Source organism: Staurois parvus, unplaced genomic scaffold, assembly GCF_062004578.1.
Source record: "Staurois parvus isolate SC_StPar_1 unplaced genomic scaffold, SC_StPar_1.0 ptg000104l, whole genome shotgun sequence".
Taxonomy (NCBI): Eukaryota; Metazoa; Chordata; class Amphibia; order Anura; family Ranidae; genus Staurois; species Staurois parvus.
Genome location: NW_028317900.1, coordinates 7399245 through 7421731, shown reverse-complemented (window position 1 = coordinate 7421731; position 22487 = coordinate 7399245). Strand labels below are relative to the sequence as shown.

The window sequence follows — 22487 nt, the reverse complement described above, 5'->3', positions numbered from 1 at the left end:
GGCAGCCATGCAAACACATTTGAAAACATAGGGAACGAGGGAAAGGGCTACTTTAGATCTCACTTCTTCCTCTTTGGGAAAAGGTTACTTTAAAGTCATATTTTCAAAGAAAGCTTCTGTACAAAGCCATTGCTAAATGTCAAAATTTCTGTAAACATAACCATTCTTTAATTACAAATAATCAAATTCAAGCAGTACTATTGAAGAAACTGCTCATTCTATACTCAATCAATAGTTCTATTAATTATACCACATAATCTGTTACCATGCACAGTGATGTCCTTCATAAGGATTTTGACACCTTTTTAGCAGTCCCTAGTCTGAACCCTGTGAGCTGCACACACCTACCATTGGCTATGTTTATACAGATATTGTGGAATGGGGACCATCTTGTTTTCAATGTGCCATCACAACCTAGTTTGTTTCCTGGCCTGCCTGGACATTACTGGTAGTGCCTCAACATGCTTAGGTACAGGTGGACACTTTATTATTTTATTGCCCATAATATTTATAAGCCACCTTCTGGTAGTTGAATGAGTGCTCCTGTAAACCCAAACCATGTTACAATATATCAGAAAGAGCCTGAAAAGAGGTTTTATCCCAAACTATGTGCTTACAGCTGATGCCAGGTTCTTTTTTGTTAATAAATAGTATGTTTTTTATCCCTGTCATAAAGTGAACAAAATAACTATAAAAAAAAATACTTTGAACTCTTTAATATCTACAAGGGGCTTTCATTTTCCCCAGGTTATATTTGTAGCATGCTCTAGGTAGCTAGGCTTTGTTGTTTTTAACCTCCCTGGCGGTATGATTATGTCAGGAATTTTGTACCAAAAGCGGTACCATTTTTTTGCATGGAAATATGTATTTTTTTATTGTAGGCCTGTAATTTAGGAATAACTCCCTGAAATCTGTCCGAAAAAGAGACCTCAGTGCAGCTGAGTGAAGAGGAGGGATTCATCTGGGGTATGAGGTGGTACATGAAGGGGGGCTTAGAGCTCTCTTAAAGAGACAGTTTTGTTTTTGGATCCACATTTTTGTAAAGTATGGTTGCTAAGAAATTTGTCCTCAAGTTCTGCAGTTCCTTGGGCATCCCATATACCCTTAGACCCCATCCAAATTTTTAACCCCTTAATAAAAACAACTAAAAACCAGCTCAAGGACTGTTTACTGAAGTGTGCAAGTGTGGAAAAATGTGTGTTGCTTGGCTTTGCAGAGCTTAGGGGGACCCAAAACAAATCCAGCTGCCCTCAAAAAGGTAGGGCTACGTTTTTGGGGGGTATAAACCTGATTTGCAACAAGAAAGAAGATGGAATTTAACACTTGAGTTGAACAGTATGAGTATTTAGTTATACTCTTGAGGTTTCATAATAACCCTGCCATTTCCTCATGATATTTATGGCTATGTCATTGTTTATTCAGATGACATTTTGATCGTCACTGCACATCTCCAGTCTTTTGGCCTACGAGATCATTCATGCTGCAGTGACTGTGAAAGGACCCCTGGACCATCAAAGAGAGTGTCAGGGCCTGGACTTGAACCTGGGACGCTTCTCACTGAGCTACTTGAGTTGAGCATTCCAGGTGGCTCAACAAGAAGAGCCAATGCCAGACACCAATGAGGTCCCAGGCTCATGTCCAGGTCCTGAGAGTGTCACTATCACATCTCCAGTTTTTACATTGCCATGGTTAGAAAAAAAATAAGCTTTATGTTAAAGTGGATCTAAACCCTTCTATCCCTTTTAGCCAAGGAGTCTGCCATCTTAGCCTCTGTTTGATCTGCAGTTGCCATGGTGCTGAACATGTTATAATCAGTTATGACTCCAACCATTTGTTGGTATGACAGCTCGGTTGAGAGCACAAACAAATATGACAGTTAGGCCTCCAGTGTGCAGAGATGGCAGTTTTTCTGTACACATTCTTCAAGGGCACAATAAAAACAATTGTTCTCTATGTGCCCTGTTCACACCACAAAATTAGTATCACATGTAGATTTTTTCTGCGCATAAATCTGCAACATGTCTAGTATGTGGTTTTCTGCACGGAAAAAAACTGATGTGACATCAGCAATGTGGGGTGAAGAGGGCAGAAGAGAAAGTGGACACCGGGTATGATGTCTAATTCTGCATAAAAAAATGCATTTGAAAACTGATGTCAATGTGCATAAAAACTCACTGAAATGCACATGAAAACTGATGTAAACTTGTGTCTCTGCAGGTGAAATCTGTGGAGTTTTTTTCTATCAGTTTCTATGCACATATGGTGTGAACGAGACCTAGCAGATTTTCGAAACAATCAAATCGATGGGTCTAGTTCTACATCAGACCAGTTTCACATATGTGCAGGGCCAGTTTCAGTGCGTTTTGTAAAAACAGTATGGTGCAATTTCGTTCAGCAGTTCAGATTCGATTAAAGTGGGAATTTCTAAAGTGTAAGACACTGGAAATCACACCTGAACTGGAGAGAAAATTATACCGGACTCTTTTTAAAAATTGCACTGCGGCTAGTCCGCACGTATGTGAACTGACTCCATAGAAAGTCAGGTGGCTCACATGTCATGCGAAACGGATGCGGTTCAAAATGCATCCGATTTACATATATGTGAACCAGGGCTTAAAGCAGGACTAAACCCATCGATTTACTGTTTTCAAACACAGAAAAATTCCTGGCATGCCGGGAATGCTAACTGTCACATTTGCTTGTGCTCTCAACCAAACTCTCAATGCATCAAATGGCTGGTGTCGTAATTGATCACATGAGCAGCATAATGGCAGTTGTGAATCAAACAGGCAAAGATGGCAGCTTCCTTTGCTGAATAGCATAGTAGGGTTTATTTTTGCCTTAAGCTGGAACATAGTCTATCTAAAAAGTCACTTTATTGGGTTACGTTGTTGTAGAGCAGGATCTGTAGGTTGACCTAAGAGTGTTAGCATCATTTGGAAAACAACTACAGTCGCATGGGTTGAAAGCTATTCAAATAATTTTTATATTCACAAATTTATATTTGTTTGGGGTTTATGGAATTATTATGGCTCACATAAAAAGCTACATGAGCTTTTATTTCTAGTCTTTTAAAGTCTAATTTCACACTTTTAATGTGTATCATTGTATATTATTTCCTCAGTAATATGTATCTACTTTACTTTTTACTTTTTCATGAGTTTTCACGTTGCTGGGTGATTTGGACCCCGTGCACTTGTTTCAAGGTTTACTGGTTGCTGTTAATATGAATATAAATGAGTCCCTTTCTGCCTCTGTGTACAGAAGGAAAAGGCCATGGAAATCGCTCCAACCTGACTGTATCAGCATTAACTACCAGCCACGCATAGTACAATTTATAGCAGGTGAGAGGCAAAATATTTAGGAAAATGTAATGACTTTTGTATGTTTAGCGCCTCCCACATGTTTAGCGCCTAGCACATTACGTTAGGTAAAGGACAATGTCCTGGTGCACCCTAGTTACACGGAATATGAAGAATTTATATACCATAATTATTGGTGAAACCCAGAAGTAATTTTTTTTCATCTCTACATTTCCTTTTGTACAGTTGTTTTTGGAAATACCAAACATAACTATTTAGGGGTAAACAGAAGGTGACTGCTCTGCTCAAGGCTTTTATCCCCTCTCTCTGATGACAGGATTAGGTTCTTTATAGTCGTTAGCTACTAGAATCGATGGAACCAAATCCCTCTCTCCCTTTTTTTCTCGTTTGTTTTCCTTCTTTTTGGTCTAATGTACAAACCTCTACAAACATGTAATAATCTAACTACCAAAAGTGTTCTACTTCACTAAAACTTTTATCCAACCGCTACATTATTTTTTATTTCAAAAAGAGAAAGAAAGCCGCTCATTGCATAAGACACTACATATCAATATATTCATCTGTCCAACAAGACAACCAGTCCATCCAAAGTACAAACTCCAGCGCATTTCACTCCACAAGGAAGACCCTATGATTAAGCTCCTTGTGGAGTGAAATGTGTTGGAGTTTGTACCTTGAATGGACTTGAATGGACTGGTTGTCTTGTTGGACAAATCAATAAATGGATATGAGGTGTATTCTACAGTGAGCGGTTCTCTTTCTCTTTTTGAAATTAAAAATTATTTAGTGGTTGGATAAAAGGTTTAGTGAAGTAGAACACTTTTGGTAGGTAAATTATTAAATTTTTGTAGAGGTCTGTACATCAGACCAAAAAAGAAGAAAAACTAAGGAGAAAAAAAGGGACAGAGGGATTTGGTTCCAAAGGAGTGACAGTCCCTTGAAATTAGTTGCAAACTATTTCCATTTATAACCTGACTAGGCTCTTATGTATAGGTAGGTAATTAATTACAACATAACTGTTCTTACCAGCAATTTGTATAGATGGCCATAGATGGGCAGATATCTTGCTGAGGATGGCAGGTGGCTGGATATCAATACAATTACAATGGTACCCTAGACAGTGGGACTTTTAAGCAGCAATATATTCATATAGCCTTGTTCAGGATGATAAAAAAATTATTTAGTTTATAGAAAATAATGTAAAATACATAAGTCATAATAAAAAATAAATATAAATATATATATATATATATATATATATATGGAGAGGTGATCATATGATAGAAGACTATTCAAGGTGCTGTAAAAAATGACAGAATCTATAGCATATGCAGAATTTAGCAACCCACTGATGCGTTTCAAGACTACATATTTCTTCTTCAGGGGTGGAAGCTCTCAGGTTCAAACTTTTTTCTGCAATGTGAAATAATAAATATCAACAAATATATACACATGTGATTAATTGATAACACTTCAATTCTGGATATCTGTCTGTCCTTAAAATAATTACATGGGCACTGGAATTTTCAGCAATCGCTGCCTGTTGCTGATAGCAGCGCACACACAATACAATTATCTTTCTGCTATGGGAAAAAGGATATTTTCCAACATTTTGAAAAATCTTCATGCACTCTCAGAATGCCTATGCTTGTTATCACCTTCTAGGACGTAAGGGAACAACTGGGTTAACAGAGGAAATGCTCAATACTAAAATCATTGCCCTTTGTTATACCATTTATGGCCAGCCTTGCACATATATTTACTAAGAAAATCAGATAACGGTCATTATTTTAAGGAAAACATCCATATAACCCTCTGGTTGTAATATTATTATATTATAATAATTATAATTATTATATTATTATTATTATACTATTATTTTACAATAAACATGCCAGCTCCTTAAAGTAGTCACCGAAGGACCAGGAGCCCAACATCTCGAAGAAAGTGTGATGGTAGACACCCTTCCTTACATCGTCCAGGTCATTGTGCTTCCCAATATATGCCAGCAGTTTGTTCAATGCTTTACAATTTAAGTGACACAGTACAGTTACAAGAGGGTTAGGGGGGCCTTGCTCATTAGAGCTTACAATCTAATTGTGATATTGTATTGTAACTGTGCTGTCTCTATTTGTATTGTGAAGTGCTGCACAAACCGTTGGCGCTGCATAAATCCTGTATAATAATGAAAATAATAATACTTAAAAAAATGTTTTATATAGTACTGATGTATGCCACTTGATGGCAGGCAAACCATATAAAGCATTTTTTCTTTCCAAGGCTGCAAAGAACTGAACATGGCACATTCTGGTGATGTTGTAGCAAACATAAGATAGTTATTTTAGATGGTTATTTACTGTGTGTACAATGTAGAACGTGTTTACCCGGTGACAAAGCTGACATCTATTATTGCAGTAGTTTATATAGTTGTTCATCATTGTGAACAGTTATTATTGAGTAAAAAAGATAAAAGTACAGTATTTATGTACAATTAGATGTTTGCAAGGCAAATCCATGTGACTGTAGTCTACAAAGGAGTTTCCAGGATTGCCACTGAAAGTGAGATATATACTGTATATAGCAAAGTCATTTAACAATAGTCCCTACCCCCTTTTACAGCAAGGACCTTGCCTGACAAGTCAGAATAAAAATAATGGAAAAAATGTATTGGAAGATGTGCGTAATAAATTTGCCCTCCCCTTACATAAAGGTATAAATTGTCTAAACAAGTTGCCTTTTTTCCTTTTGTCTGCTGTTTGGGAAAATAAATAATGTGGCAATGTGACCCAAAGCGTCCAGCGCCCTACACAAGTATCTGTAATTATGCAGGACTAAGCCTTCGGCTTTTGTTATTACTTTACAGGAAATATGAGCGTAGGTTAGAGCTTTTACTTTGCTGGTTGGTATGTTGATGAATGCACAGGACTTTGTGTATTCTACACTTTCCTTTTTCCATTATGATGTAATATTAAATTTATAATAAATTACAATAATAAAAAATGGCAAGGCTTACACATTTTTAAACAGGTTTTGTACTTGCATATGCAGCTATGGACATTAAGGAAGATCCATGATACAGGAGAATTTGCTAGCTACAGACACATATGCCAAGTGCACCTACTCTGCTTGCTCAACACAACTCATTCCAATCATTTAATGAATCAAATGCACACATGCATACATGATAAATGTTATAATAATTTTGATGTGCTTTATTGCAAATGAGTTATAGGGCACAGCCCAGTACCACCTGATCAGAACAATTTTACTAAGTACATATGTGTTACTAAAAAACAAAAAAAAAACAAATATTGAAGTAGGGCAAAGTGACAGGTTCTCTGTTCCCTTCCCACTGATCTGTATGTTTGCTGCACTTAAAGCACCTAAGTTATGCCCCGTACACGCGATAAGAAAATCGTACGAAAAATTTCGCAGAACCACTGATCAAACGATTTTCTCTTCGTTGATGAGCAGGACGTTTTAACCGATAATGATACTGTGAACAAAAAAATCCGGTTGAACAACAGTGAAAAATGTTGCCATTTCGCATACGAACGACCGATTTCCTATGCGTTGGTACGACGGTCGTACGAAAAAAATCTATCAAGCGCTATCACGCATGAGCGGAGACAGAAGATGACCCGGATGTTTATATCCAAGGAATCTTCGTAAACACGAACGAAAAATCCAAATGTTAAAAGTAGATTGGCCTAATGAGATAATGAAAACAGAATTCTGCATATTATATTTTATGTATCACTATTTATGTATATAGGTAATGTAATAAAATATATTATACTCATTGCTGGTAATTGTTGTGTCGTTCTGGCCAGAAGGGCGTGGCTACAAGGTCACACGCACACTGCATCACTTCCACTTGTATGGAAGACGTCAACACTACATATTGCCCGAGGAACAGTTTTTTTAGATTAGTTAATGTGGGCCACGATTTCGACCAACGATTGGACGCCTCTCAGTCGTCAGATGACCGATTGGTCGATTTTCTAATTGTGTATTCCCACCTTTAGTCTTAAAATGAATCCCTGTGTCTCTGTGAAGCCTCTTGGATCTTGGGTCAATGTGGCCTCCTCAGCTGCCCAAATTGAGATTAAGCTCTTTCCCTGGCACTAAGGGGTAGATTGACTAAAACTGGAAATATGGTGTAATCTCTGCATATAAACCAATCAGCTTCCAGGTTTTATTGTCAAAAGCTTAATTGAACAAACTCAAGTTAGAAGCTGATTGGCTGCCATGTACAGCTGCACCAGATTCTGAGTGCTCCAGTTTTTGTAAATCTCCCCCTAAGTCTCTCCCCGTTTTCCAACAGTCAAATGTCAGAGGCTAGGTTAAAGTCAACGGGATGTTAAAAGTTCCAATTCACCTTTCCAGACTGAATAATTTACTTTTTGGTGTCATGACTTGATATTAAGTGATTTTCTTCTTTAAATTTAATTTGCAGAGTTCCCATGCCTGTGCCCAAAACAGCACTCAGCTGAAAATGAACATGTTGTCATGCATAGGTATGTAGAATGTATCTATGTTCTTTAGTAAATGTAAATCTCTCAGTAAATGTATTTATGATTATGTGAAAACTTTGTATAGGATGATATCCTAAAAATGTTAACCAGCCAGCTTTATGGATTTATGTGGTTAATATTTTAATGCAGATTTTAATTTACTCCATTGGACAGCAAGTAAATGTAAATTCTAATTACCTGGGTTTTAAGATGGCTTAAATGTAGCAATTGTTAATGTAATGGGACACTATTTTTCCTTTGCCCTATATAAAATAAATATTATATTATAAAATATATATTTTAAAATTCTTGCGTTTATGTTTGAACCAATTTTATTCATGGGCTCAACCCATGTAGAGTTAGAAGCAAAAATCCCCAAGATCCTGTTTACACAAAAACGTACACATCTCTGTGCTTTAGATACCTGTGTGAGGAGATAAGACTTGTATTGTATTCTGCAGTTTCAGACTCATAGTAATGAATGGTAATGCAAAAATAGGCATGCAGTATATCTTTGTATTTATAAACCCAATCACATTAATCCTAATGGCAACTTTGTTAATATCATTGGAAAACTTTTCAGTCTTAAAATCTGCAGCTTTCATTTAAATAATATCCAGTGATCCTGCCATGTAAGTCCTTGATTAGAGACTTTCTGTTATGGAGTGACAACGTCCACCCTGTTACATGATCCCCTGATGGAGACTAGGTTGATTTACTAAAGACAAATAGACTGTGCACTTTGCAAAGTGCAGTTGCTCCAGAGCTTAGTAAATGAGGTACAGAATCACTTTGCAAAGCTTACCCAATCACAAGCAAGGAAAAAAAAACAAAAAAAACAGCATTTTTGCTTGAACCTGATTGGATGATGGAAGTCAGCAGAGCTTCAGCTCATTTACTAAGTTCTGGAGCAACTGCTCTTGCAGAGCACAACTGCACTTTGCAAAGTGCACACTTTATTTGCCTTTAGAAAATCAACCCCTATGAGGGACTGTGCTGATATGATTGGGTGGCCTCACATTTTACTTAACATTTTTGTAACTTATGCCTAATATCTGTTGTACACTGGGCCTAATTTACTAAGGTTATATGTTTGTTGGTTCTCTAGACAATCAGTTCAGGCAGTTCATCATGGAAGCATAACCCTGATTTGCTAAATGCAGATGTGATGTTCATGAAATGTATGAGCAACTATTCACATGTCACCTAGGATTGCAATTTTAATTGGATATTTCTTATCACAATGGATGAAAAAATAAATAAGAATTAACACTGAATGTTTTATCGGTATCACTGTGTAGTAGTGATACCAATGTATAGTGTGTATATATCATTAGAACAGTACTTTATAATACGCACAAAATATGATGTATTTGGGAATGTTGTCAGATGTTCCAAATCACGTTATCATATACTGTACATAAGTGTCCAGGAACAATAAACAAAATAAACTGAAACAGAATATAAAAAAAAATGCAAATGTTATATCACAATTGTAAATGTTAATGTACTACTCACATAATAAGCTTTAATAATACAAAATATATATACTTGTGAAATTCTTTTTGTACGTAGCAAATTGAAAAATTGTGCATTCCTTTAATTCAATTTTTCATAATTGTATAAAAAAATCTGCAAAAAGCTGACTGACTACTGGGCCCTGAGTGCTTTGGCATGCTTGCTACACGTTGGGGTTGTTCACTTTGCAAAGAGAATATTTATTTAGCTTAGTGAATATTGTAAAACTATTCTTACTTTTAACATTTTAAAAAGCTGGATTGTTTGCATGAATGGATGATTGATGTGAACTCAGCTTCATTTTATTCCTCTAGCGTTCTGAAAATTCTTGTTGCAAAGTGAAGCTTTTAATAAATCAACCCTTTTTATGTAGAAAGACTGGGCACAAGCATGTATTTATACAAATGAACCTGTTTATAAATAATAATTATAATAAAGGTGTATTATTACATGATTATACATTTATTGTTTTATATGCTTATTAAAACAATAAAATATGTATTCCATTACATACACGGATATATTATAAAATTCGCAATGATTTACTAAACCTTTTGTTGCTTTACTAATCCTTTACTGAATAAGGTAAATAGGTGTTCACTTTGAATATGCAATCATACACAATGGCAATTAAAAAAAATGCTTGCACGTGATTGGATGGTTAACATGAATGCAACTTCACCTTATTTACTAAGCTAAGTGAAATTCACTAAACTTTGCTGTTACATGGTTAATAATGTTGAAAATGTAATGTAAAATTAAATAGTCCAACCAAGTAAAGAACCCCTACCTAAATCGTTTGTGCCATTGACCCATTATATAACAGGAAAAATGGTGGGGAGTTTATCAAAAGGAGGACATTTCAGGATTTTTTCACACATCTCAAATCTTTGCAGTGTGGGTAGCTACCTTTATATTGTATTTAAAATGAACATAGATTGGATCATAAGCATTTACCATTTTCCATGAGCATTGTCTGCCATTGTGGACAGTGAATTACTAAGAATTCACCAGATCAGCAAACATGGCTGTAGATCTGCTAAAGTAAAAACTGTTCACTCAGCTTGATAAAGGTAGCTGTGTTCAATTTAAATACCCTATCAGGATTTTGTCTTGCACATGACTTGATGGTTGAAGTTAACAAGAGCTTCACCTTACTCATTAAATGTAAGTGAATCTGTACCCAAACTATGGACATTCAGCTTTTTCCATGTTATCAACAAGCAGTAAAAAAAGCTTTACAACAAGCACTTGCTCAATTCTCTAACTACTTTTTTGTGAAGTTTTTCATCAAAGATCACAACAAAGATTGTTGTTTTTGTTAGAGGGCTGGCTGGCTGCCAAGATCTGCTGTCATGAATAAAGCTAAGATTTTAGTGCCTGTATTGTAAACTTAAAATGAATTTCTCCACAATGCTTATAGATACAGAGATAAGTAAATTGGTTTGACTTCTTGTTCAGAATATGTTTATACTTTAGTGTGCATGATCCAGGCACAGGTTCACTTTAAAGCTTTTTTTCTGCCAGATCACCACATTTTCCATTGTGTTATACAGGACAGCATTTAATAACGTAAAGAAATCCCCCTTGCATTCATTTTGACACTCATTGAGGGAGATTTACTACTCAATTTTAAAATGTGAAAAAACATTTAATACCAGGTCATCACACCAAAAACTAAATTATTTAATCTGGAAAGGCGAATTTGAACTTTTAATATCCCTTTGACTTTAGTCTATGGCATTTGAGTGTTGAATAACAGGGGGTGAGACTTAAGGGGAGATTTACTAAAAATGGTGCACACAGAATCTGGTGCATCTGTGCATGGTAACCAATCAGCTTCTAACTTCAGCTTGTTCAAATGAGCTTTGACAAAAAAAATCTGGAAGCTGATTGGTTACTATGCATAGCTTCACCAAATTGTGTGTGCACCACTTTCAGTAAATCTCCCCCATTTTCTTTGAGAGTTAATTGAACAGCATCTCTAAAAAAAAAAAAACAACAATAAAAAGCTTGAAATGCATAAAAAAGGCACACGTGACAAGCTGTGTGAATACATGTTTCCATGTCCTTAATTACCCTGTAATTGATTGAAGGCCTTCTCTAAGGTATAATTAGAATCAGATTATATAAATAGTAAACACCAGATCTGGTGATCCAATAAACAACCATGCAGCACCTGCAATGCCAAGTCTGCCCATGGCAATACCCAGTGGTGTGTACAATGCAACACTTGTGTAGGATCTAGCTCTTCTTCCACAATCAGGCAAATGGACCTGTCACCCAGACTATATTCTATCAGTGCGGCCGAGTCGTAGGTGGCCCCTGGATTACCAACATGGAGAAAACAAGTTAACTCTTTCAGCTGTTGGCATCATAGTATGGAAAGAGTGAATAAAATTTGCAGGTTCCAGTTTGTAATTACAAGTCAGTTGTTATGTCTGCTTTCAGCTTCAGGTCTGGTCATATCTGTGTGTCAATTCAAATGTTCCACATGCAGAGGCTTTCATTAAAATGCATCTCCCTTTCCTTGAGGAAAAAAAAAAAAAAAGCGCCATCCTTCCTGCCTCTCTCTTGTGCAGACTTTGACATGAGGAGTTTAGTGACAGTCTACAGCTGAGATTCCTGGTGTGACAGACAGGTATAAAGCATCTTTCTTATCCACAGCCTTTCAGGACTCTGCTTGCACAGAGAATCTTGGTAATTAGCAAACCAGAGACTTCATGAATGCCGCATTATTTATATATCTCGTTTCATTCATCCAGAATTCTGACAGCACGTCATCTCGGCACTATTTACAAAGCTGGATCTCGCTCCTCTTTGGTCTTTAAAAAAATGTGTGTGTGTGTGTATATATATATATTTTTTTTTATAATATATATATATATATAAATAAATGAGTCCAACAAACTAATAGGTGGGGATTAGATATAGCCAGAGGCTGGCGCAGACTGACTTTCATATTCAGACTTGTGAGTTTATCACTCTCCCTTATCAGTATCTGTTTAATTCTATATTAACTTTTTCAGTACCAAGTTTTACAAGACACCAAAGGCAATCTATACAGAAATATATAGTAAAGAAGTCTTATAGATGTCAATTAAAATAATATCTATAGGGGCAGATAGGCTGCTGACGTTGCAGGGGAATCTTCCCTTAGCTTAGTGAATGTGGTGAAGTTACTCTTTGCCAAGAAGACCCATGCACATGCAAGGAAAAAAAAAAAAAGTATTTTTGCTTGCACATGTATATATTCTAGAAGTCAGCAGAGTAGTTAGTAGGTCAACCTTATAATTAAAATGTAAACAAATTATACATATATATATACATGTGTGTGTGTACATATATATATATATGGTTAGCACTTCAGCCTGGTAATACTAGGGTCGTTGGTTCGAATCCCAGCCATGGCACCACCTGCCTGGAGTTTGCATGTTCTCCCTGTGCCTGTGTGAGTTTCCTCCAGGTATTCCGGTTTCTTCCCACACTCCAAAGACATGTGAGTAGGTGAATTGGTTCCTGTCTAAATTGGCCCTAGTATGTGTATGTATGAATGTGAGTTAGGGACTTTAGATTGTACGCTCCTTGAGGGTTAAGGACTGATGTGAATGTACAAAATATATGTAAAGCGCTGCGTAAATTGATGGCGCTATATAAGTACCTGAAATAAATAAAAATAATAAATAAAAATTTTTATATATATATATATATATATAATTATGGGATTGTGGGGTTGATTTATGAACTCACTTTGCAAGGAAATTTTCCCTTAATATAGTGAATAAGATGAAGCTCTGCTGATTTCCATAATCCTACTATCTGCAAGCAAAATATATAAAAGCCAAAAGAGAGAGCGCCACTCACGAGTCTTGAGAGGTGAACACACAGTGAAGATTTTATTTTGCCAATTCAACATGGAACAAGCTCATCTTCCACAGGACAACAAACAAGTGAAGCATCAGCCTGTTGGTTCACTTTTTTATTGTCCTGAGGAAGATGAGCTTGTGCCTCGTTGAATTGGCAAAATAAAATCTTCACTGCTGGGTTGATTTACTAAAACTGGAGAGTGCAAAATCTGGTGCAGCTCTGCATAGAAACCAATCAGCTTTCAGATTTATTTGTCAAAGCTTAACTGAACAAGCTGAATTTCAAAGCTGATTCGCTACCATGCACAGCTGCACCAGATTTTTCACTCTCCAGTTTTAGTAAATCAGCCCCTGTGTGTTCACCTCTCAAGACCCATGAGTGTTGCTCTTAGTTTTGGATTATATGTCCTACAGACTTTGCTATGTAATCGGACCCATTTGTTATATCTGATATATATATATGTATTTTAATTTTTAAATATATATTAATTATAATATATATATATATATATCATACAATTGAAATTTATATATACAAATGTATATGTTTGGTACAATGGCCATATAGGCGCTAGCCGCTCACTGAAAGATCAGGGATATTTTTTTTTGTTATGACATGCGCTGAAATTGCAATAACGTCTCCCCACTTCTAACATCCAATCAAATTACAGAGTTAAATAAAAGAATAAAAAGAAAGACTTTCACAATGCCTGTTTTGTGGTAGAATAGAAAACACGTTCTCTGAACTGCCATAAAGCTTGTGCTCTTTGGAACACTATCCTATTTATTGGGTGACACATGATATGTAAGAAATAATTAAAGCGCAGTTCAAATACGCTAGCCTGAAATAATGTGCAGCAGTGCTATTGTCTTCTTGCTTAGTTCTCTGTGCTTATTGCTAGTCACGTACTGTACTATGTGTGAAAAAAAGAGCATTTATTAGGTAGAAGCTTTAATTTGAGAAATCTTACAGCATGGTGGAAAATGTCTGGCCTGTGGATTCAGAAACATTTTGTTTATTTATTTCTTTCAGGTACTTATGTAGCTCATTTAACTTATGCAGTGCTTTATATATATATTGTACATTCACATCAGTCCCTAACCCTCAAGGGGTGTATGATCTAAGGTTCCTAACTTACATTTATGCATACATATACTAGGGCCAATTTAGACAGGATCCAATTAACCTACCAGGATGTCTTTGGAGTGTGGGAGGAAACTGGAGTACCTGGAGGAAAACCATGCAGGCACAGGGAGAACATGCAAACTCTAGGCAGGTGGTGCTGTGGCTGAGATTTGAACCAATGACCCTAGTACTGCCAGGTGGAAGTGCTAACCATTTAGCCACTGCGCTGCCCCAAAGTGAGACTTGATTGGGTTAAGACTAAAACTCATTGACGATGATAAGAATAACAACACTTGTGTTTCTTCCTGTCATATGATAATTTGCAAGGATTACTTATAGTTTAGGATTATGGCTTTTTATGACAATTATAGGTGGATTTCAGTAATTTCAAATAGTATTTACCCTTTCTGCTTGCTAGCAATCCTCTATTCACTTTAAATAACAGATAAGGTTTTAGGAAAATATTAGTCAAACAAATCTTGCATTCAGGATAATTGACATGAACAATGGTTTGCTGGGTCAATCATGAATGATCCCTTGAATTTCGCTGGGTAAGGGAAGAATAACCTCCCTATATTCAAAAAGGAGCAGTTGAGCAAAAGGTGTAATGACCAAGAAATTCCTGCATGTGGCAGCATTGCTCTGTCTTCAGTGCGAACAGCAAACTGGAGGCAGAGGTTTTGTTTAACATTCTGAGACTCACAAAAGCTGTCTCCTAATCCACAAGTTTCCTCTGGAGCACTACATTATAGGCGTACAGTGCATGCTAGGAGTTGTACTGAGATTTGAAGGGGTTAATGTAAATTATGAATGCATTATAAAAATACCCATTGCTTTCATTTCATATGATGTGGAAAAAAAAAAACCTTCATCCAGAAGCCTTTAAGGTCAGCATTTGCCTCTTTACATTTCATATAAAAAAAATATCTTTTGTCTTTTAAACAGGATTCCATTGGTTAAATGATGCTTTGCGTCTCGTTCAAGTCTGTTTAGGTGGAAATACACAAGACAATTAAGCCCCTGTACAAATATTATTTTCAGTAGTGCGCAAGTAGCGGTAATAATAATAGTAATGTGTAGATCTAGTGGTTCTGAAATTGATGCTGTCTTTTCTAAGCGAAGGGACGTGTGCTGAAGTGTAGTAAATAATTTAGCCTTAAATAAAGAAATGGCGCGGGCGCGGCATTTATTTCTCCCATGGCATTGCAGCCATAATTCTTAAATATTTATAATTAGTGGATGGAGCTTCTTGTTGCTTTTCTGTAAACAAAGAAGATTCTAAACTCCTCCAAGCCACGTTGTGTACGACCGTCACCTTCCTGTTTGTATCTTGCAGCCCCCGGGAAGCACAGATTAAGCGCGGCCTGCAAGAAGGCATTATTTGTCCGGGAAGAACTGACTTTTTTTTTTTAAACCGATTAAAAAGCCTTTTCGAAATATAAGCAGATAGCTCCCGAGTATTGTAACACAACAAAAGGAGGGGAGCCTCATTACTGAAATCATAGGAAAAAAATGTTAAAAGGTTCTTCCGGAAAAAAAAAAGAAGGAATTTCTGTGTATCGCATCTCAGCGCTCTCGCCGACGAGAAAGAAATAACTGCTATCTTCGGGCGAGGCGATAGGCAGCACGCTTTAATTTCTGTCTCTCGCATAGGGACATTTTTTTTTTTCACCCGTGACATTAACACCTATCTGTGGCTCGCCACCTTTGTACTTAGATTTCCTTGCCCCATATTACAGATTTTTTTTTTCTAATTTTTTTTTTTTGTTATCAGAGCGCGTGGGGGTCTGTTTGCATCCTGGTTTTACAATCGCAGCCTGCAAGCAGGTGGATTAGAGATAACTCTCATTGTGCCACTGTTTTAACTGTGACACTGTCATTAATCATTCCTTAAAGCCACACTTCAAGTTTCAATAATCAGGACTGGCTCGCCTTCAGTTTCAGCACAATTGCCTTTTCATGATGCAATGTTAAATTGGAGGCGAATGTCTGTAGCTGGGCACTGCTTCCGCATCCACTATCTGTCTCATCATTAAGGTATTTATCCTTCCTGGGCTTGTGCAGGGAGCATCTCCTGCTGTCCCAGGAGAACACACTTGTAACCACGGATCAGATTTGTTACCCAGGCTTTCGGCTTTTGATTGTCCGCCTATAAGTTCAGGATTAAAGTGGAATTTCCCACAGGGCTATGAAGGATTTGCTAGCGTTTAACTGTTTAACCTGCCTCTTTGTAAATGAGAATAGCCTGGTCAAGCTCTTTTTCCGCAGGGAAAACCTTGTGCTTAGTGCCGAATGCTAAATTCCTCTGACAGCAGGTACAGTTTATTCCTGTGAAATTCTCCTCTGTCGATAACAAATTGTTTGCTTGTTCTGGATGAGTGCTAATCTCCAATCATAAAAAAAAAAATACTTGTCTGGGATTCTTTTCATGAAATACGGCCTGATTATTATTTATGTAGTGTCAGATTGTTGCTAAACCTCTGTGCTTCCTTCCCTGCCACCCTTTCTGTGCCAGTCACCCTACAGGGCAGTCTGGTCTGCGCTAACCCCTATATGGGTGTCATACTCACCTACAATGAAAAATAAAAGACATCAGTAGGGAGAGCAATGAAGATTTCCAGCTATTGTCCTGCCTAAATGTAATTGAACAAAAAAAAAGGGGGGGGATTTTTTTTTTTTTTGTCCTGACAAATACATTTTTGGAAATGATTTCTCCAAAAAGCCAGCATGTACATTTAATGTGCTGACTTCCTCACCCAAGGATCACAGAGTTATAATTGTGAGCATCCTTCCCATGCGATTTCTTTTATCTTGTCACACTGTCAAAAATCCAATTTTTTGTAATTTATTATTGGCAAGGAAGCCTATCTACTGTGATTCTACAAGGCTTATTAAAACTCTAAAATCCTGTTTATTTCACTATCTGCATGGTTTTTTTTTTAAAGGGTAGCTGGATTAGGTGGTCACTTTTAGCACTTTGACTGAATCTTTTTAAAGCGACACAGTCTATTTGAATACCTTGGCATTGCAATGAAAAGCGCGAGCATCTTCATCGTCCCAGACTTCCTGCAAAAGTTGTCAATGATGGAAAGAATATTGTTTTAAATAAAGAGATAATTAAAGCAAACGCATATTTGGAGTAGCTATGACCTGCACGTTCCTGACATAAACCATCAAACAGATCATCTTTGAAATAAAATAGAGTAATGCCTTGTGGGTATTATTCTTCATCAGTCAGATAATAATCCATATGATATGTCCTTTAGATTAAGCCCCAGCATCCTTTAATGGAATGATCTAGCAATACAAGTGGACGTAATTCAGTTTCAGCGAGCGGCCGCGGCATGCTACCGCTGTATCTGTGTTTTATTTAGAATACAGACAGCTTTCAAGCACTCGGGGTTGAATTGCTCTTAATGAAGAGCAGCAAAGTGTCTTCCTGTGCAAAGCAGCACCTTGCATTAAACAATTCACTTCATTAGGGGCCATTCAATTCTATTTGAAATCTGCAGCAACGAAAAAAAAAAATCAATACACTGCTTGAAAAAAGGTAATTAAGAGGATTTTTTTTGCATGTCTTGCTCCCTTCTAATTTGCAAATATTTACACAACTTTCTAGATTAGCTGTGAAATTATTTGATTTCAGCCTAATGAAATGTTAGGGAGCAGTTCTTTTATATATAGGAATTCCTGAAATCATTTTTCCCTCAGCAGATGGGGAAATAGGCAATTGAGTCTGGCGCTGGGTAATATATATAACTCGCAGCAGATGTGTTAATATGTCTGCATGTGAATCCTGGTCACAGGTGGACTGCACCGGTTACTGTTCTGGAGTCAGCAGACGCCACCGTGTCAGGCACTGTGTGATGCATCTCGCGGAAGTGCTGCACTTCTGAAAAGCCGCAGAAAGAGTTAAGATGTGCACTGATTGTCACAGCATTCTCCAAAATGGTTTAATGAGGAGTATTACACAGGTTAATTAAAATGGAAAATACTAATTATCAAATAACAGTGTATTTGTCAAAGTCCTCTGGTTAAAAGGAGAGCCCGAAGAAAGGGAGAAGTATGCAATTTGGTGAACATGGTGGCAGCCGTTGCAGTGTGGCTAGGGAATAGAGGATGCCGCTAGATTTAATAGACTTTAAAGTGAACCTGTGCTCAGATCAATAGAGTGAAGCTAATCAAATATCCTATTAGAGTGTACTATTTTATGTATACATTGATGTAGAAAATGGGAAAATTTCAAAACAGCTGGAAAGACGCAAAATCGAGCCACCATGTGGCTACCAGTATTAACTAAAGAAAAAAAATTCAGTACTTTTTCATTTTGGTTATGAAGATGAATACAGATATTTCTTTTCAGTATGAATAGCAATGGAAGCTGGTCAGTTTTATGATAGCTCAAGGAATTCTTGAACAACTCAACACCCAATCATCAGTAAAATGTTTATCAGCTGAGCGGAAGCTTAACATAGACCTAAACCCAATCACTAAAATCTCAGATTTGCTTTAACATGTTAATGTGATTTCAAAAGTTTTCAATCTTTTTAAATCTGCAGCTATTACATTAAAGAATACCTGGTAGGTATTGGAAGTGCCTGGAAGGCCCTTGCTCAGATTCTTCCTGTAATGGAGTGACAACCATTTTCTAATCGTGTATCTGCAGTTTCACTTTGTTACACATGCCTCTGGTGGGGACCTCTTGTGGCTGACATGGCATGGTCCACCTTTGTCATTACCGGTTTTGAGAAATGAGATGCAACCGATACTGGAGTGAGTGCTTGTAGACAGGAATTGGCTGAAAGAGGCTGCAAGAGATTAACAGCACTGAGACGCAAAAATGGATGAAAATGGGTGAAAAGAGTAATTTTTCTAAAAAAAAAAAACAATGGCTGTTATTTATAATACATAATGCTTTAGCAAACGGAACGTCATCCAGCTAGGTTTTGCATATTATAGTATAGAAAAAAATAAGGAAAAATATCTTCAAAGCAGAACATTTAGGGGTAGATTTACTAAAACTGGAGCACTTAGAATCTGGTGCAGCTGTGCATGGTAGCCAATCAGCTTCTAACTTCAGCTTGTTCAATTAAGCTTTGACAATAAAACCTGGAAGCTGACTGGTTTCTCTGCAGAACTGCACCAGATTTTGCACTCTCCAGTTTTAGTAAATCAACCCCATAGTCATATATGTGTGCTTTGTGTTTCAAACATTTTTGGGGATGTAGAAAGAATATCTGTTTGGGAAAATCATACTTTCGTAGGTTCCAGACTTCAAACTAGCTATTGCAGTGGAATCCCATCTTCCAGCGAACCTTTCCCTAGGAACATTAAAATATGTTTCATTTAATATTAATAGAATGTATTATCTAATTTTTTAGAGGTTTAGAAATATTTAGATTAGAATTAAAATTTCCCCTAATAGGACCTTTGCATTGCAAATGTGTTTCCTGGCCTAGGAAGAATATACTCCTTGAATAACTGTGCAGCTAATTTAACAATGATTGCATTAATAAAAATAAACAATGGTAGAGTAAGTATACTAAAGCATTTTCTGGCTGTTGAGTAAACATATGGATTAAGCTGAATATGCTGTGATAATTTTACACCATATATATATATGTGTTATATTTATGCTCTTAAAAGGTTGCAAATAATGATGTCACAGCATTCTAATCATGAAGCTCGCAGCCAGGAACTGACATATGAGTGGACAAATAATGAGGCTGTTATTATTTTCTTTGTACCTCCCTTAGCTGAGGGCCAGGCATGAATGCAAGCTTTATAGATTGTGGAAATGTCCATTTATGGATGATATGACTTGCTGTTTACCAGAAGGCACACTGAAACATTGCTGTGGATAAATATAGGAATGCTTTCTTTTCCAGCTAAGATGGCAAGGAGAGTGACGATGAATGAACAGGAGCCAGTGTTAAAATTCAAAAATTTGAATGGAAAACACCATCCCTGGAATTCATAAAGAGTGTCGTAGATATTCTTTAGAGACCTGTCTCATGCTGGTGCAACAAATGGGAAACGTGCGACAGATTCATGTATGTGTTGGTAAGGTGTATATAAATTTGCTGGATTGTGGCAAACATTCCTCCTGCGAAAGTAGAGAAGCTATTTAAAGAAGTTGGGAGAGTAATAGAAACATATCAAATCTCAGATCCAGAGGAACTTCAAGTGGAACTTAAAGCCTAAAATTAAAAAACTGTGAGCAAGCTGGCTCTTTATTGTAGAAGAGACATGCAACGCACAGTTCAGCTTACATTCTGGCACAGTGCCTGTGTGCTGGGCTGACCAAACTCTTGTGTAGGACTGATGTCATACCATACTGGCCAATCAAGATGGCTGAAGTCAGGCACCCGGAAGAAGTCAGGGAGAAGATGCTGATGCCAGTGAGGGACCTTGCGGGTTTTGGACTGTGGAATCAGAAAGAAGTATTGAGAAATTTGCTTCTGCTTCAAAAGCAAATTTTGGCCCAGAATTGTCAACAAGGGGCAATACAACTGTAACATGTGTGACACAGTCAACAATCTACTCCAACGTTGAGGAGCTCTTATTTACAGCCATGCTCCTTATCACCGATACAACAGTATTTACTTCAGAATTGTTTACCATACAGTAAAAGTGTCATAAATATAAGCTACTTGTATTTTTTGCATGTGTATATAGTAGAATAAAGATATTGCACAGATTTTTATGTATATTATACAAGGTTTCTAAGTACATTAAACAGCACTAGAAATGTGTCCCAAAAGTCTTGCTGAATCGCTTCATGACCAAGGGTATTTGGCAGATTTGTGCTCTGGGTGATTTTCACCTTTCTTCATTTTTCCTCTCAAAGCTTACAAAGTGCTCAAGTACAATGTAAAGTGGGGTACACACAATGAGAAAATTGGACAAACGATTGTCCAATTTTCCATGAAGGTGTGTATCATGATGTAACTGACAATGATATTAACTTGTACAAAAATTCTCAAACGAAAAAGGCAAACGTTCTTTTTTTTCTCTACGATTGTGATATGATATGTTCATTGCGACCTTCTTCTGGGTCATTCTTTGCTTCTAATCATGTGCGTTTTCTTCTATGCAATTACCTTTATATGATTACTGTATACATTTAGCAAAAATCAGATGTTGTGTTCACGTGCGATAAAAATGTTCTAGCTTGCTCTTCCACTTTTTTTTTGCATGAACAGTCAGAATCAGCTTTCAAAAGCACTATACTAATGAACAGATAATCGACCTATCGCTCCTTGTATGAAATTGTTTGCCCGATTTTCTTATAGTGTAAACCCAGCTTTACAGTTCATTTCTGTAAAGGGGCTGGGAGAGACAATTTTCTAAATAATGAAACAGGTAGGTGGCACTGCCTTTTTTGGAGGCTTCATTGTTGTTTAGCAACTGCTGCCAAGTTGTTCTTCCATGGAGAAAGTTCAATACTGGTTCTAATATAGATCTGTGAAGTCACTGTTGTAAAATTGGAGTCCATCTAAGTGTTATCTTTTGTTGAGCCACAAAGGAAGGGGGAGTAGTGTTGCCTACGGAACATGTTTGCTGTTTTTATATGACTTTTTCATATGGCTTATTAAATTATCTTGGACTTATTTTATTCAATTGTGGCCTGTCACTCTTTTCTGTATTTCTATTGTTTCATACCTTTTATACTGATTAAAACCTTAGATTGCATCATCCAATGTTTAAAGTTTCACTCCTGATATTCACTTGTGTGTAAATGCCAGCTTGAGATATTGAGCTCTGCAGACAAAGGGTGGCAAGAAGATAGTGGAGCTCCATCTGCTGTCTGTGAAAATATAACATGTTCATATATTTCTTATGCTTATGGATATTTCTTATTTTACTGGACTAAAAAATGTATTTAAAAAAAAAATCCTAATCATTATTAAAAAGATAGCTTTGTACAAAACCAATATGCAGTATTATTATTCATAAGACATCACCACATGTGCACAGTATTGCAGAGTTGGCAAAGGCAAGAAGAAGAGAAAAGACACAGTGGGACAGCAGTGATTTGACCAAGCAAGTCAGTCATAGATATTCTCAAACCAAAGTCAAGATTCTCCCCTATAATAGGTCAAAGATAGTGCCAAATGAAAAATCCTTGCCCCAA

At 36.8% G+C, this 22487-nt stretch overlaps 1 long non-coding RNA gene across 1 annotated transcript in view; it reads left to right on the top strand.

Annotated features, from left to right (window-relative positions):
* The window catches only part of LOC149467680 (uncharacterized), a 32401-nt gene extending 10114 nt beyond the window's left edge, over positions 1–22287 (top strand). Inside the window, exons 2-3 of the long non-coding RNA XR_016311899.1 lie at positions 7783–7843; positions 20239–22287. This is a non-coding gene — a long non-coding RNA (uncharacterized LOC149467680). The remainder of the gene's footprint in view (positions 1–7782; positions 7844–20238) is intronic.
* Positions 22288–22487: the final 200 nt, after the last annotated feature.